Source organism: Mobula hypostoma, chromosome 5 (assembly GCF_963921235.1).
Source record: "Mobula hypostoma chromosome 5, sMobHyp1.1, whole genome shotgun sequence".
Taxonomy (NCBI): Eukaryota; Metazoa; Chordata; class Chondrichthyes; order Myliobatiformes; family Myliobatidae; genus Mobula; species Mobula hypostoma.
The window spans coordinates 35014655-35032340 of record NC_086101.1 but is presented as its reverse complement, the minus strand read 5'-3'; the positions used below and the strand labels follow the sequence as shown (position 1 = coordinate 35032340).

The 17686-nt window shown below is 41.6% G+C and overlaps 1 protein-coding gene across 1 annotated transcript in view; it reads right to left on the bottom strand.

The window, feature by feature from the left end:
* Window positions 1-16419, bottom strand: part of fgf14 (fibroblast growth factor 14) — a 541877-nt gene extending 525458 nt beyond the window's left edge. Inside the window, exons 1-2 of the mRNA XM_063048373.1 lie at window positions 16260-16419; window positions 13590-13650 (exon numbers count right to left, since the gene is read on the bottom strand). The gene's annotated coding sequence lies outside the window, so the exon portion shown is untranslated. The remainder of the gene's footprint in view (window positions 1-13589; window positions 13651-16259) is intronic.
* Window positions 16420-17686: the final 1267 nt, after the last annotated feature.

Genomic DNA, 17686 nt, shown 5'->3' with positions numbered 1-17686 from the left:
AAACACCCAGATATAATGAGGAAGTAAACTAGAATGTAAAGAAACTAGCACTAAATGAAGAAGGATCTTGTGCATTCCCGGTGTATATGACGAATAAACTTTCGTCAGGCTACAAACCAGGTACAGGTATTGATTATAACCAACACTTTGATGACAAACTGTGTCATCATCTTCAGGGATGATGCCAGAGCACAAAACTACTATGCCACACCAATGGGTTTTGTGACTGCCTGATAAAGGAAGCCATTGAAATAAAACTAGAGGAAAAGAATTTTAACAAAGACATAGGTCTCGCTCTAAGTAAGAACTGGAAATCAATTGTAAACAATGTGGGAGAGTGGAAATCTGATTGGACGAGGACTAACCAATCAGGAGGGATGGAATACAGGGGTACAAATACCACCTGATTAGACATGCCCAGCCATTATCCCTGAAGAAGATGGCGGAGTTTGTCATCAAAATGTCAGTTATAATCGATACCTGTACCCAGCTTGAAGCCCAAGAAGAGTTTAAACTAGCATTGGTTTAAACAAAAAGACTAGAGAAGTTAATGAGTTTGTGAAATGATAAATCCCGAGGAGTTACTGATCTATATCCTGGAGTTTTGAGATAGCAGATGGACTAGTTATTATCTTCCAATATTCCAATGATTCTGCAGATTAGAGGGGAATAATTGTAACCCCACTTTAAGAAAAGGGAGACCAAAGATCTACCAATCTGTTAAGTTGACATTGCTCGTAGGGTAGATGCTGGGATCCATCAATTGTCATGTGATATTAAGAATCTTGATTGATAAATGGTAATCATGTTATAATTGTCACGTGTACTTTGTTTTGAATGCCATCCATACAGATCATTCCATTATGTCAGTACACTAAACTAGTACAAAAAGCAAAGCAAAACAGAATGCAGGAAGTGTTACAGAATGTGAAGTGCAGGCAGACAATAAGGTGCGCTGACCATGACAAGGTAGGTTGAGAGATCAAAGAGTCCAAATTTATCATTCAAGCGGTCCATTCAATAGTTTTAGACCATACGACTTAGGAGCAGAATTAGGCCATTCTGCCCATTGAGTCTATTCCATCATTCCAGCATGGCTGATTTATTATCCCTCTCATCCCCATTCTCTTGCCTTCTCCCCTTTACCTTTGATGCCTTGATTAATCAAGAACCCGTCAACCTTTACCTTAGGTATACCGAATGGCTTGGCCTGCATAGCAAAGAATTCCACAGATTCACCATCCTCTGGCTTTAGAAATTTTCCTCATTTCTGTTCTAAATTGCCGCCCCTCAATTCTGAGGCTGTGCCCTCTGGTCCTATACTCCTCCAGTATAGGAAACATTGTTTCCAAATCCACTCTATCCAGACCTTTCAATATTTGATAGGTTTCAATGAGATCCACCTTCATTCTTCTAAACTCCAGCATGTACAGGCCCAGAGCCATCAAATACTCCTCATACGTTAACTCTTTCATTCCTGGAATCATTTTCGTGAACTTCCTCTGGATTCTCTCCAATGCCAGCATATTCTGTCTTAGATAGGGTGTCTAAAACTGCTCACAATCCTCCAAGTGCAGTCTGACCAATGGCTTACCTCATCATTACATCATTGCTTTTGTATTCTAGACCTCCTCTCGAAATTAATGCAAATATTGCATTTGCCTTCCTTACCACCAACTAAACCTGCAAGTTAACCTTTAGGGAATCCCTGAGCACCTCTCATTTTTGAATTTTCTCCCCATTTAAAAAAAGTCCTTTATTCTTTCCTACACTTTCTTACATTATATTCCATCTGCCACTTCTTTGCCCATTCCCCCAATCTGTCTAAGTCCTTCTGCAGACACCCTGTTTCCTCAATACTACCTGCCTTCCACCTATCCTCGTTATCCATAGACTTGGCCTTACATACAACCTGAAAAGAAGCAGTTCCAAAACCAGCCCCTGCAACACACCACTTGTAACTGGCAGCCAATCAGAAAAGGGCCCCTTTATTCTCACTCTTTCAGTCAGCCAATCTTCTATCCATGCTAGTACCTTTCCTGTAATACCATGGGCTCTTATCTTGTTAACAAACCTTACGTGCTACACCTTGTCAAAGGTCTTCTGAAGATCCAATAAACAACATCCACCGACTCTCCTTTGTCCATCCCGCCTACTATTTCCTCAAAGAATTCCTACAGATTTGTCAGGCAATATTTCCCCATGAGAAAACCATGCTGATTTTGGCCAATTTTATGATGTGCCACCAAAATCTTATCCTTAGTTATAAATTCTAAGATCTTTCCAACCACTGAAGTCAGGCTAACTGGCCTATAATTTCCTTACTTCTGACTGCCTCCCTTCTTAAAGAGTGGAGTGACATTTGCAATTTTCCAGTCCTCAGGGAACATTTGGAAATCTAGTGATTCTAAAAAGATCATTACTAATGCCTCCACAATCTCTTCAGTCACCTCTTTCAGAACCCTGGGGTGTAGTCCATCTGGCCTAGATGATTTAATTACCTTCAGACTGTTTAGATTCCCAAATACCTTCCCCTTAGTAAAAGCAACAACATTCACTTCTGCCCTCGCCCCCCCCCCAACACTCATGCATTTCTGGCATTCTGCTAGAGTCTTCCATAGTGAAGACTGTCACAAAATACTTATTAAGTTCCTCTTCCATTTTTTTGTCCCCCACGCTACCTCTCCAGTGCCATTTTCTAGCAAGTACATTGCTGAACACCTTTTGTCTATTAAAATCTGCTTGTAAAAGAAAAGTTAATTTGTCTTGTTGGATTGCAGAATACCAGTTTTAAAGATAAAGTTTTAATTGCAAACTTCCACTCTCGTCTCCCTTTTACTCCTAATATATCTGAAAAAACTTTTGTATTTTCTTTTATATTACTGGTTAACTTACCTTCATATTACATCTTTTCTCTCTTTGTGGCTTTTTTAGTTCCCTTCTGTTGGTTTTTAGAAGCTTCCCAACTTTCTAGCTTCCCACTAATTTTGGCTATATTATATACCCTTGCTTTTACTTTTATGTTGTCTTTGATTTCCTTGTCAGCCACAGTTGCCTCATCCTTCCGTTATCTATGGGATGCATCCTTCCTGCACCATCCAGATTTCTCCAAGAAACCCCAGCTATAGCTGTTCTGCTGTCATCCCTGCTACTGTCCCCTTCAATAAACTTTGGACAGCTCCATTCTCATGCCTCTGTAGTTCCATTTACTCCACTGTAATATTGATACATCTGATTTTATTTTCACCTTCTCAAAATGCAGGGTGAATTCTATCATATTATGATCACTGCCTCCTAAGGGTTCCTTTACCTTAAGTTTCCCAATCAAACCTGATTCATTACATAACACTCAATCTCCCGGGAGGGGGAAGAAGATGGCGGCGCGACGACAGCGCGCACGGCCACTTCGGTGATGATATCTGTTATCTGTCAAGTAGGGGACCGTGCACAATTCTGATTTGATGGAGACAGATGTGGGAGCACAGCAGAACATCTGGAAAACTTCTGAAATGCCTGCTTTGCTGCCGCTACTACTGTGTGGTAACCGGAATCTCCGGAGCTGAAGGCCCTGAAATCCTCGGCTTTGTGTGTTTCAGTGGCCGGGGAGAGGTCGAAGGCGCTCGGCAGAGGATGGCGCTCGGGAGGCTGTATCGCAGAGGCTGCTCGGAAGCTTGGAGTTTTTGGACGGATAGAATCAGGGTCGGCTGCTTCCAAGGTATCGGCAAGTTGACGGTGCCTGGAGGTTTATGGCAGGGAGTTTCTCCCTTTTGCTGCCTGCTATCGGGGACTCGGGAGTCGATCAACTCGGGACTCTGAGACTTTTTTTACTGTGCCTGTGGTCTGTTCTTTATCAAATTATGGTATTGCTTTGCACTGCTGTAACTATATGTTATAATTATGTGGTTCTGTCAGTGTTAGTCTTTGGTCTGTCTTGTTTTCTGTGATATCACTCCGGAGAAACATTGCATCATTTCTTAATGCATGTATGCATTTCTAAATGACAATAAAAGAGGACTGAGGGTTCTCATAATCTAATCCAGAATTGCCATTCTCAACCACAAGCTTCTCTAAAAAGCCAGAAGAATTATAGAAGTCATTCTATGAATTATCTCTCTTGGGATCTAGCACCAACTGGATTTTCCCAATCCAACTACATATTGAAATCCCCCATGATTATTGCAATTTTGCCTTTTTACATGGCTTTTCTATCTCCTATTGTAATTTGTAGCCCACATCCTGGCCACTGTTCAGAGGCCAGTATATAACATCATCAGGGTCTTTTTACCTTTACAGTTTCTTAACTCTACTCACAAGGATTCTACATCTTCTCATCCTATGTCACCTCTTTCTAAGGATTTGATATCATTTTTTTTTATCAACAGAGCCACTCCACCCTTCTGCCTACCTGTCCACCCTTTCAATACAAAGTGTATCCTTGGATGTTACGCTCCCAACTATGATCTTCTTTCAGCCATGACTCAGTGATGCCCCCAACATCATACCTACCAATCTCTATCTGCGCTACAAGTGGAATAGAAGCTGTCCTTGAGCCTGGTGGTAAATGCTTTCAAGCTTTTGTCTCTTCTGGCCAATGGAAGTGGGAGAAGAGAAAATGTCCTGTGTGGGTGGGATCTTATGACTCCCCTGTATGGACTGTGTAGACAGAGTCCATAGAGGGAAAGCTAATTTTCATGTAGGACTGTCCACAATATTCTGTAATTTCTTGTCGTGATGGGCAGAGCAGTCTGTGATTCTTTAACAGGACAATTAAAAATAATATGATTTATGAGAATCAGCATTAATTTATGAAAGGGAAAATATCTGATCAATCCATTGGAGCTCTTTGGGGAAGCATCTAATATAGTAGATGAGGGGAGACTGTTGGATGTGGTAGCAGTCTTTTCCCCAGGGCAGAAGAATCCAAAACTTGGGACATAGATTTATGGTGAGGAGGGAAAGACTTAAAAGGTACTGAAGAGGCAACTTTTTCACACAGAGGGTGGCAGTATATGGAATGTGCTGCCAGAAGAAGAGATTGAGGGAGGTACAATAGTAGCATTTAAGAAGTACTTGGAGGGATATGGGCTGAATGCAGGAAATTGGGACTAGCTGAATGGGCGCTGGGGTTGACACTGACGCATTGGAGCAAAGGGCCAGTCTCCATGCTGTACTGATTTGCGACTGATTCTTGGTTTTCAGAAGATTTTCACAAGGACCATGCAGGAGGTCGATGAACAAGGCTATGGCACGTGGAATGAGAGGTAATGTATAAGCATGAATTGAAGTTTAATTGACAATTGGAAAACAAGCAAGCATTTCTCAGATTGCAGGCTCTGACCGGTAGAGTGGTAGAGGGCAAAGATGTTCGGACCCCAGTCTCTAATCACAACCTACGTATAAACACGAGTCGGCTGAGGGGACCAAATGGAATATATCTATATTTGCTGATGACATGCAAAATTCCATGCAGTTGGGATTGAATATGGGTCACTAGTACTGCAAGGCGTTGTTCTATGAACTGTGTTGCTGTGGACGCAGACAAACTAAAAGTAAAGGCAGAGGAAAAGGGTATTCACATGCAAATCAGCTATGAATTTAATGAATGGCCAAACCTGCCCTCGGCTCTGAATAGCCTCCTCCTGTGGTATTCAGTGGAAATTAATGATTTAATAAAGGTAATAACAATTTATTACTGTCTTATTAAAGTAAATGATCTTAGCTTGTCACTGAGAAATTAAGGAGGTGAAAGGACTTAAGGGTAATTAGTGGTGGAACGGTTAAAAATGTAAATATTGTACGCAGAAACAAATATAAATTGATCATAAGCAAACTGTCATGAAGTTTGATATTAATTGATTTGGGCATTATTGTGGTATGGATGATAAGTAAAAGAGAAAATGATAAGAGAAACTTGCTGTTGGCTTCCCTAACAGTTTGCATTTATTGTCATGTGTACAAGTACAGTGAAGTGCAGGTACAAAGAAAAACTTGCATTCAGCAGCATCACAGGCACAGAGTTCAGATAACACACAGAATATAAATTACAGATAAATTATACAAGACAGTGAAAAAAGATCTGTATAAGACCATAAAACATGGGAGCAGAATTAGGACATTTGGCCCATCGAGTCTGTTCCACCATTCAATCATGACTGATCCGTTTTCCCCCTCCTTGGCTCCGCTCTCTGGCCTTCTCCCCGTAAACTTTGATGCTGTGTCCAATCAAGAATCTATCAAGCTTTACCTTAAATACACCCAACAACCCGGCCTCCACAGCTGTCTGTGGTAATAAATTCCACAAATTCACCACTATCTGGCTAAAGAAATTTCTCTGCATCTCTGTTTTAAATGGCCACCCCTTTATCCTGAGGTTGTGCCCTCTTGTCCAAGACACCCCCACTATGGGAAACATCCTTTCCACATCTACTCTGCCTAGGCTTTTCAACATTCAAAACATTTCAATGAGATCCCTCTTCATCCTTCTAAGTTCCAGCGAGTACACATCCAAAACTAACAAGCGTTCCTCGTATAACCCTCTCATTCCCAAAATCATCCTTGTGAACCTCCTCTGGACCCTCTCCAATGCCAGCACATCCTTTCTAAGATGAGGAACCCAAAACTGTTCACAATACTCAAGGTAAGGCCTCACCAGTCCCTTACAAAGCCTCAGCATCACATCCCTGCTCTTGTGTTCTAGACTTCTTGAAATGAATGCTAACATTGCATTTGCCTCCCTCACCACTGACTCAATCTGCAAGTTAACCTTCAGGGTGTTCTGCACAAGGACTCCCAAATCCCCTTTGCTTTACATGCCATTCACACAGATCATTTCATCACATTAGTACAAGGTAAAACAGTAACAAAATACAGAATAAGGTGTTATGGAGAAAGTACAGTGCAGGTAGATAAATAAGATGCAAGGCCATAACAACGTAGGTTGTGAGGTCTTATTGTACTAGTGGATAGAAGCTGTCTTTAAGCCTGGTGGTACGTGATTTCAAGCTTTTGTATCTCCTGCCTGATAGGTGAGGGTAGAAGAGAGAATGTATACGGTCCATAGGGTCTTTTATTATGATGACTGCTTTACTGGGGCAACAATAAATGTAGACAGATTCCAGAAGCTGGGCTGTGCACACAGCATTCTGCAGTTTCTAGGTAGTGCAAACGATTACCTACAGTGTTGCATTGCTGAGGTAGGATTAGGGTGATGTTACATTGCTGAGAGCAGCAACACCTTCACCTACAGCCTCACATGTGACCTAATGCAGTATCCTCCACTGGAACATTTCAACATTAACACAAGGTTGGGAAAAAAAGACAAAGATTAGTAGATTTATGAAACAAGTTTAAAGATTCAGTGGCAAAAATGCCCTGTCACATTGTACAGAGGACCAAATTATCACCAGATGCATCATATGCAGCTTAACACTCTTGAGGAAAGACGAAATTCTAAAAATATAGGGTAATTAAGTTCAGCCTAGATATTTAATTTCCAGACTTCCATCAGAGAAAGAGCAGGTCAGGCAGCATCTGTAGATGAAAGAGTGAATGTTTCAGGTCATACCCTTTGTCACCTGTTATTTGATATTTATTGATTTAATTGGGACTTAACACATTAAGTAATTATTTGGAAGTATTTAGGGATGCTCTTTTGCTCAAAGCATGAAAAGAGGCTGTTTAGACCATTGTCCGCTCCTCAAAGAAGTCTCACTAATCCAATTAGTCCCATTCTCCTCACCATCTGGGATATGTCCTCTTTTCATTACTACTGTCAGGGAGGAGGTACAGGAGCCTGCAGACACACAGTCTACAATTCAGAAACAGCTTCTTCCCCTCTGCCATCAGATTTCTGAACGGTCCATAAATCTATGAACACTATCTCATTATGCAGATTTGCAATATTTATCTATTTTTGTAATTTATAGTAATTTTATGTCTTTGCACTGTGCTGCCATAAAATAAATTTCATGTCATCTAAGTCAGTGACAATAAACCTGATTCTGATTCTCTTCTGCTTCTTTCCCAAACCTAGCATTGTTTCCTTCACTTGCATCCAATTCCTTCTAAAAAGAATTCTATTTTACATCCATTTCTACAACTCTGCAGCTTCCCAGCAGTGAGGACAGTTTCAAAAGATGATGTCTCATCACCCAGGACATGTTCTCTTCTCATTGCTACCAACAAGTGTGAGCCTGAAGGCATACACTCAATGCTTCTTCCCTGCCACCATCAGATTTCCGAATGGTCAGTGAACCCATGTACACTACCTCACTATTTCTTTCCCTTTATTTTTTTGCTCCCTTTTTTTGCACTACTTACTTAATTTAAATGTATACGTATATTTCTTATCATAATATATAATTTTTTTTAAAATTGTGTATTGCAATGTGTTGCTGTCACAAACCAACAAATTTCACAACATATGCCAGTGATATTAAACCTGATTCTGATTCTGATTTACTCTTTGTTTCTACGTCCATTGAGAAAAATATATAAGCAGAAATTTTGAGCAACATGGACAAAATGCAAAAGAGACATCAGGAGGTGAGGTAGCATCTACAAAGGGAAATAAACAGTTGACAATTTAGGTCGAGACCCTTCATCAGAACTGGAAAGGAAGGGAGCAGAATCCAGAATAAGGTGGGGAGGGGAGGGGAGGGGACGGGACGGGAAGAAGTACAAGCTGACATGTGATAAGTGAAATCAGGTGAGGGGGAAGATGGGTGGGCAGGGAAGGTGGTGTGGTGATGTGAAAAGTTGGGAGCTGATAGATGGGAGAGTTAAAAGGGTGGAGAAGGAATCTGATGGGAGAGGACAGTGGATCATGGAAGAAAGGGGAAAAGGAAAATCCTTTACTTCTTCAGCCCTTTACCACTTCCACCTATCCACACCCAGCTTCTTACTTCATCCCCCCTTCCCCGCCTCCCCGGTCTCTCCTCTCACCTGCTAGCTTGTACTCCTTCCCCTCTCTCCACTTTCTTATTCTGGCTTTGCTCCCTTGCTTTCCAGTCCTAATGAAGGATCTCAGCCTGAAACATCAACTGCTTATTCTCCTCCACAGATGCCGCCTGACTTGCTGAATACCCCCAGCATTTTGTGTCTGTTGCTCTGGATTTCCAGCATCTGCAGAAGCTCTTGTGTTTGAACAGGAATTTTATCAACGGGTTCCAGCTGAGAACAGGCACAGCCCAGCTGTGCAGCAGTAGAAAACCTAAACCTGAATATGATAGAGATTACATGTGAAACCAGGGCCATGAGTCCAGCAATGTTACTGAATCAGATAAGTTCTGCTCCTGGATCAGAATCAGGTTTATTATCACCGGCATGTGTTGTGAAATTTGTTAACTTAGTAGCAGCAGTTCAATGCAAAACATAATGTAGAAGAGAAAAAATAATAAATAAATCTATCATAGTATACATATATTGATAGATTAAAAGTTGTGCAAAAACAGAAATAATACATATTTTCAAAATGAGGTAGTGTTCATGGGATCAATGTCCATTTAGGAATCAGATGGCCGAGGGGAAGAAGTTATTCCTGAATCACTGAGTGTGTGTCTTCAGGCTTCTGTACCTCCTACCTGATGAAAGGGCATGCCCTGGGTGCTGGAGGTCCTTAATAATGGACGTTGCCTTTCTGAGACACTGCTCCTTGAAGATGTTCTGGGTACTTTGTAAACTAGTGTCCAAGATGGAGCCATCTAAATTTACAACCCTCTGCAGCTTTTTTCAGTCCTGTGCAGTAGCCCCGCCCCCCCCCCGCTGCGCCCCCTCTCCATACCAGACGGTGATGCAGCCTGTCAGAATGTTCTCCATCTATAGAAGTTTTTGAGTGTACTTGTTGACATACCAAATCTCTTCAAACTCCTAATGTAGTATAGTCATTGTCTTGCCTTCTTCATAACTGCATCGATATGTTGGGACCAGGTTAGGTCCTCAGAGATCTTAAACCTTGGAACTTGAAACTGCTCACTCTCTCCACTTCTGATTCCTCTGTGGGGATTGGTTTGTGTTCCTTCATCTTACTCTTCCTGAAGTCCACAATCAGCTCTTTCATCTTATTGACGTTCAGTGCCAAGTTGTTGCTGCGACACCACTCCACTAGTTGGCATATCTCGCTCCTGTACACCCTCTCATCAACATCTGAGATTTTACCAACAATGGTTGTAGCATCAGCAAATTTATAGATGGTATTTGAGCTATGCTTAGCCACACAGTCATAGGTATAGAGAGAGTACAGCACTTATCGTAGACTAGAAGTAACCCAGATCCTTTCAGTTAAGTTGCTTTGAAACTGTGCCTTGCTAACATTGAAAACCAAGCCATTGTTATGAGATAATTATCTGGAAAAAAATCACACAACTACAGATGCTGGAAATCTGAACTAAAGACCAAAAATTCTGCAAACCTTTAGCAGGTCAGTCAGCATCTGTGAAGCGAGAAACAGAGTGAATGTTTCAGGTCAGTGCTCTATGACATGTGTTATTTGATATTTATTGATATTATTATATTGCTGAACAATCTTACTTGTCTCATTCTAAAACTTCAGCTGATAATATCTCTGTAAAACTTCTATGAATGTTTCCCGCGTGAAGGAAACGTTTGTAAATATAAGGTTTTGTTCTTATTGAAATCATAGGTAAAGTACCACAGATGCTAGAATTCTGAAAGAAACGATTGAGGTATTTGGAATGTTGTTGTTTGCTTCAATTCTTTGCATGATTTGTATTTTTTTCTCCTTTCTTTCGCATCGGGTGTTGGTCTTTTATTTTTTTTCTCTTTAATTGGGTTCTTTCAGATTTCTTGCTTCGTGGCTGCCTGCAGGCAAACAAATCTTAGATTGTATAATTTATACATTATTTGATAATAAATGTATTTTGAATCTTCAAGTCTTTGTTGTCACTTGCCTCTAGACCTTTCATTTGTCTCTCTACCTGTCCCATTACATATCTGATAACTTCCCTTGTCTTCCACTGGATTACAGATCCCTGTCCTTTTGATCCTTTTTTCCCCACTTATCCCTAACTGGAACAGACTGACCTGAAACATTAACCTCCTGTCTCCACTGTGGCCATCTTTAGTAAAGTGCCTGCCTCATGATGGTGTCTGCATGGAGTTTCCATGTTCCCCAGTGACTGTGTGGGTTCCTCTTGTGTGCTCTGGTTTCCCCCCACATCACACAGACGTGCAGGCTTGTAGATAAAGTGGCTGCTGTAAATTGCTCCTTAGGTGCAGGTAAGTTTCAGAATATGGGAAGAGTGCACGGCAATGTGGGGAAAATTAGATTGAAGGAGATATAGCGGGGCAATTGTAACACTCTGATTACCACTATAGACTCATCGGGCAGATAGATCCTTGTATGTTGTATGGAATTATGAAGTAGTCAAAACGTCTCCAGTTCACAGTGAAAGCAAAAACATTTGGAAACTGGGCCAAGTTGCATAATTCCATTCAGTGTTTTAGAAGTAACAGTTTGTACTTGCTAACTGGTGCTGGGGAATAAATGATAAATAATGCATCGAGCCTTACTGACTCCAAATCCTTGGAAAAGGCACACCATCCTATTTCACCATTCTATTCCCATGATAGTGCAATCATGGGCCACCACTGCAAATAAACCTGTAAACATAAAAGAAAGAACTGAAGGGGACATGCACCCACTGGTAGCTTTATTAGGTACACCTGCTTGTTAACGCAAATAGCTAATCAGCCAACCATGGCAGCAATTCAGTGCATGAAAACATGACATTTTGTTCAAACAAATATCAGAAAGGGGAAGAAATGTTACATAAGTTACTTTGGCTGTGGAATGATTGTGGGTGGCAGACGGGGTGGTTTGAGTATCTCAGAAACTGCTGATCTCCTGGGATTTTCACACACAACAATCTCTAGAATTTGAACAAAACATAATCAATGAGTGGCAGTTCTATGGGCAAAAATGCCTTGTTAATGAGAGAAGTCAAAGGGGAATGACCAGACTGACTCAAGCTGACAGGAAGGTGACAGTAACTCAAATAGCCACGCATTACAACAATGGTGCACAGAAGAGCATCTCTGAATGCACAACTCGTTGAACCTTGAAGGCTACAGCAGCGAAGACCATGAAGATACAGGAGGTACCTAATAAAGCGGCCACTGAGTGTAAAAACAAGTAAACTATTACCAAGCATAAATGAAGCCATGTTGTGAGATTTTAGACTGAGTTTACATTTTTGCTGAGTGGCGATGGAGACAATTCAGTGATTATTCAAACATCAGAATATCTTGTTAGCATTGCCCTTGAGATTTAACAGTGGGCACATGGCCAAGTGGTTAAGGCATTGGACTACCTACCTGAAGGTCGTGAGTTCGAGCCCCAGCCAAGGCAATGTGTTGTGAGCAAGGAACTTAATCACACAGTGCTCTGCAATGACACTGGTGCCAAGCTGTGTGGGTCCTAATGCCCTTCCCTTGGACAACATCCGTGTCATGGAGAGGGGAGACTTGCAGCATGGGCAACTGCTGGTCTTCCATACAACCTTGCCCAGGCCTGCGCCCTGGAGAGTGAAGACTTTCCAGGCGCAGATCCATGGTCTTGCAAGACTAACGGATGCCTTTTACTTTACTCTGAGATTTAACAATTTGTTGTTATTAGAGGTGTGTGTGTGTGTGTGTGCGTGTGTGTGTGTGTCTTGAGGCAGATCAAAAGCATGCTTATTCAACACGGAGCAGTGATCTCAAGTGCAATGACGTCACAGATTAATATACTTCACATCAAAGGGGACTTCAAAGAAATATTTCCTTAATGTCATGAAGAACTGGGAGCTTGACTAAGCTGTGTTTCGAACAGTGAGAAAATGATATGGAAATACTGAGTTACAGGAATCAGGTTCCTCTGGAAGTACAGACAAGTTTGCATTCAGTAATCTCCCCGAGGTATTTATACTGCTTGTGTGAATTAAGGAGAAACGCTGTGAGTTACTCTGTAACCTGAATAATACATCTATATCTACACGTTGATATCTTTAAGCCCATTTGCTTCTGAGTCAGATACACCGTGATAACAGGGATTTTAAACTTGCATTTTTCATATCATAAGCACACGCAGAGCTTTTGTAATTACAAACACTGCAGCAATGCATTCATGTGTGAATAAGAGAAAAAAAGTTCACAAACTCAGAATATCCGAAAGTGCTTTGTAAATGCAAATGTACTTTTTGAAGCACAGTTAGGGTCAAAGAGTGAAAGGTGAAAAGTTTAAGGGGACCATGAGGAGAAACTTCTTCTCTCAAGAGAGTTGTGAGAGTGTGGGAAGAGCTGCTAGCACAAGTGGTGCATGTGAGCTCGATTTCAACGTTTAAGAGGAGTTTGGATAGGTACAAGGGTGGTAGGGCTATGGTCCGTGTACAGGTCAATAGGAGCAGGCAGCTTAAATAGTTCAGTATGGACTAGATGGGCTGAGGGGCCTGTTTCTGTGCTGTACTTTTCTATGATTATATCACTGTACAGAAAACATGGCAGGCAGATTGCAAATATCAAGATCCCACTATGGTTTTGTGATAAGTATCCAGAATATGTTTTGGTGATGCTTATTCAGAAATAAATCTTACCTCCAGGTTATCAGGGACAATACTCCTGTTCTTCAAAATCGTGCCATGAAATTGTTCAACTCTGTTGAAAGAGTAGATAAAACATTGGTTCAATGCCTCATTGAAACATGGCACCTCCGATGATACAGCCCTTCCTGCTGAAGGGATCTGTCATCCTGGATTGCGGAGTAAAGCCTCCAATGTGGGATTTGATCTTTCGGCTTTCTAACTCACAGGCAAATACACCAACACTGACACTGCAGGTATATTACTCACATGGTAACTTGTCCGATGATTTGTCTCATCAGTCTTGCTTGTAATGGAGATAGTTCACACATAGGTGGCAGCATTTGAATAAATTATCATTGTGATGGACAAAATGCTGTGTGACACAGATGGCAGAGCTGCTACCTCGCAGGACCAACAGTCTGGGTTTAATCCTGACCTTGAGTATTGCCTGCCTGGAATTTGCATGTTCACCTAGTGACCACATGGGTTTCCTTCAGATGCTCTGAAACCCTTCCACATCCCAGTTGACTATTTCCAGAGTCTAAATTCAGCTGACTCTTAATGTCCTGACATTGACTGTATATACCCCTTCATAGATGCTGCCTAACTTGCCCAGTTCTTCCATTACTTTCTGTGTGATGCTCAAGATTTCTAGCATCTGCAGAATCTCTTGTGTGTTTATGACTTTTAACAGCCTGGGTTGTTTGGTGGTTGTCCTAGTAAATAGATATATGGTAGATCTGGGGCAGGGGGTGGGGTGGGGGGTTGATGGCAATGTGCAGAGAACGAACCAGTTATAAGGAAAATTTAGTGAGGAAAAGGGATTGTTCTGGAAGGCAGCATGGACTAGGTGGGACAAATAGACTATTTCTGTTTTAAGGAAAGATGAAGAATTTAAGTAACTATGAACTAATAGAATTAGAATAAGTAGCCGTTTTATTACCACTGACATGAAATTTGTCATTTTGCAACAGCAGTACAGTGCAAAACCTGAAAAAATTTAGTGCAAAAGGCAAATAACAATATGCCTTTTCATGGGTTCGTGCATCATTCAGAAATCTGATAGTGGAGGGGAAGAAGTTGGAAACGTAGAAAACATAGAAACATAGAAAACCTACAGCACAATACAGGCCATTCGGCCCACAAAGTTGTGCCGAACATGTCCCTACTTTAGAAATTACTAGAGTTACCCATAGCGCTCTATTTTCCTAAGCTCCATGTACCTATCCAAAAGTCTCTTAAAAGACCCTATTGTGTCTGCCTCCACCACCGTTGCCGGTAGCCCATTCCACGCACTCACCACTCTCTGTGTAAAAAACTTACCCCTGACATCTCCTCTGTACCTTCTCCTCAGCATCCCTAAAGCTGTGCCCTCTTGTGGCAGCCATTTCAGCCCTGGGAAAAAGCCTCTGACTATCCACACGATCAATGCCTCTCATTATCTTATACACCTAAGTTGTTTGTAAAACATTGAGTGTGAGGCTCCAGGCTTCTGTACTTCCTCACTTACGGTAGTAACATGAAGCGAGTGTGTCCCAGATGGCGAGGATCGTTAATGATGGATGCTGCCTTCTTGAGGCTTCACCTCTTGATGGTGGGGAGGGTCATGCCCACAATGGAAGTGACTGGGTCTACGACCATGTGCAGTTTTTTGCGATCCTGTACATTAGAGCCTTCATGCCAGGCAGTGGTACAAGCAGTCAGGATGCTCTCCACCATACATCAGTAGAAATTTGCAAGTTTTCGGTGACATACCAAATCGCCTCAAAATTCTAATAAAATGGAGCCACTGGCATGGCTTCTTCCTGGTTGCATCAATGTGTTGGGGGCCCAGGACAGATACTTTGAGATGTTAACACAAGGAACTTTAACTAAGTACAGTTACTTACTGTATTTAAATTAAATAGAACCATAGAACACTACAGCACAGAAAACAGGCCATTCGGCCCTTCTAGTCTGTGCCGAAGCATTATTCCACTAGTCCCATTGACCTGCATCCAGTCCATAACCCTCCAGATCTCTCCCATCCATGTACCTATCCAACTTATTCTTAAAACTTAAGAGTGAGCCCACATTTACGTCAGATGGCAGCTCGTTCCACACTCCCACCACTCTCTGAGTGAAGAAGTTCCCCCTAATGTTCACCCTAAACCTCTACCCTTTCACCCTAAAGCCATGTCGTCTCGTATTTATCTCTCCTAATCTAAGTGGAAAGAGCCATTTACTGGCATAAAAATGGTTGGGAACCCCTGGACTAGAAGGTGCTGGGAAGTGGAGAATTAACTTAATTCTCTGGAGAAAAAAATCCCTATTTGGATTGTAATATCTAGGCATCTCTGGAAAACTAGTTCATTAGCCTCTTGCTGCAGCCACCAGATTTTGCAGCAAGAAATCCACCTTCTCAGGCTTCATACAACTCTGTGTACAACTTTGGTTCCACCAAATCTGTGAGGTTGGGACATCTCGCCCACTGAACCCTGGTTTGTGTGAATGCTGTGTGATTTACTGCCCCTGACAAGAAATAATAGATTGTACACTGCATACAATTATAAAGAAATATATTCAAGAATGTTAATTTAAAATTATTAAATGAAAGAAAGAAAAAAAACAAGGACCCATTACTTTTAAATAGTTAAACGTGCACTTAAGTTGGAGCTCATCTTGAACTTGTCTGTTACTCACACACTTGACTCTCAGTCTGCGTGAAAGCACAGAACCTTCAGAATGTTGTTCGAAATCCATCTTGAACAAACAGGTCTCCCACTGGAGTGTTGGCACTTCCTCCTTGAAGCCATTCATCTACACGAAGCACCCGTGTAACAGGGACAGAATCCTTAGCCATCTTTCCTCCTGTCTTCTCCCAGCTCCTGTCAACAAATTCCTTCAACCCAGCATTCTCCAGAACCTTCTCCCAATTCCACTATCCTGATTGGCTGACAGCACATTCCTAAGTTGAACAACAAAGCTTCTTATCGCAGCTCAAACCCAAACAGGCTGAAAGCAGTACTGACCGCTCTTACAGAACTCTCTTTAGATCAAATTTTAGTTCAGTAGATACCTTTCAGACTTTCCTGAGCCAAAGACAATGAAGAAGCTTTCAGCTGACACAGCAAGTCCACACTGAGCGAGAATTGCATTGTCAATGACAGCCCCTTTTCAATAAGACATTTATCAATGCCCAATATTTGGAAAGTAGGTTACTGTTCAAGGTACTATTCTAATGAAGAACAGGAAAATCAGTCTAAATTTGTTGCTCAAGAGACTGAAGTATTTTCATTTTCTCACCGAAGAACTCACAGGAAGGACTGTAGGATGTTGTCAGGACTTGAGGGCCTGGGTTATAAGGAAAAATTGTGTAGATTGGGACTCTATTCCCTGGAACATAGGTGTTATATAGAGTTATAGATAATAAAGAGTGTGGAAGTACTGTCATTTTCCCATGGAAGGGAGGATTAAAAACAAGAGGGCATAGGTTTAAGATCAGAGGCGAGAGGTTAAAAAGGACATCAGGTGCAACTACTTCACACAAAGGGAGTTGCATATTAGAATGACCTGTCAGAAATAATGGGTGAGGTGGGCAAATTAGCAACACTTAAAAGCCATCTAGATAGGTACGTGGATATGGGCCAAATACAGGCAGATGGGAATGGATTGCGAGGTAACCCGGTCAGTGTACCTGGCATGATATTGGATGCCTATGCTGACCAACTGGCTGGAATGTTCAGGGGCATCTTCAATCTCTACTGCTGCAGCTGGAGCTTCCCATCTGCTTCATAAAGGCATTGATCATACTGGTGCCCAAGAAGACACAGGTGAGCCATCTCAATAATCACTGACATCTACTGTGATGAAGTGTTTTGGTCATACCTAGAATTATTTAGAATACTAGAATACTTAGAAGTATTTCTTGCTTGAATGAGGACCCAAACTCGCTACAATTTGTCTACCACTACAATAGATCTACAGCAGATGCAATCTCACTGACTCTCCACTCAACCTTGATGAACTTAGACAACAACAATACATAGATCAGGCTGCCTTTTGTCAATTACAACTCAGTGTGCAACCCCCATCATCCCCTCGGTACTAATCAAAAAGATTCAAAACCT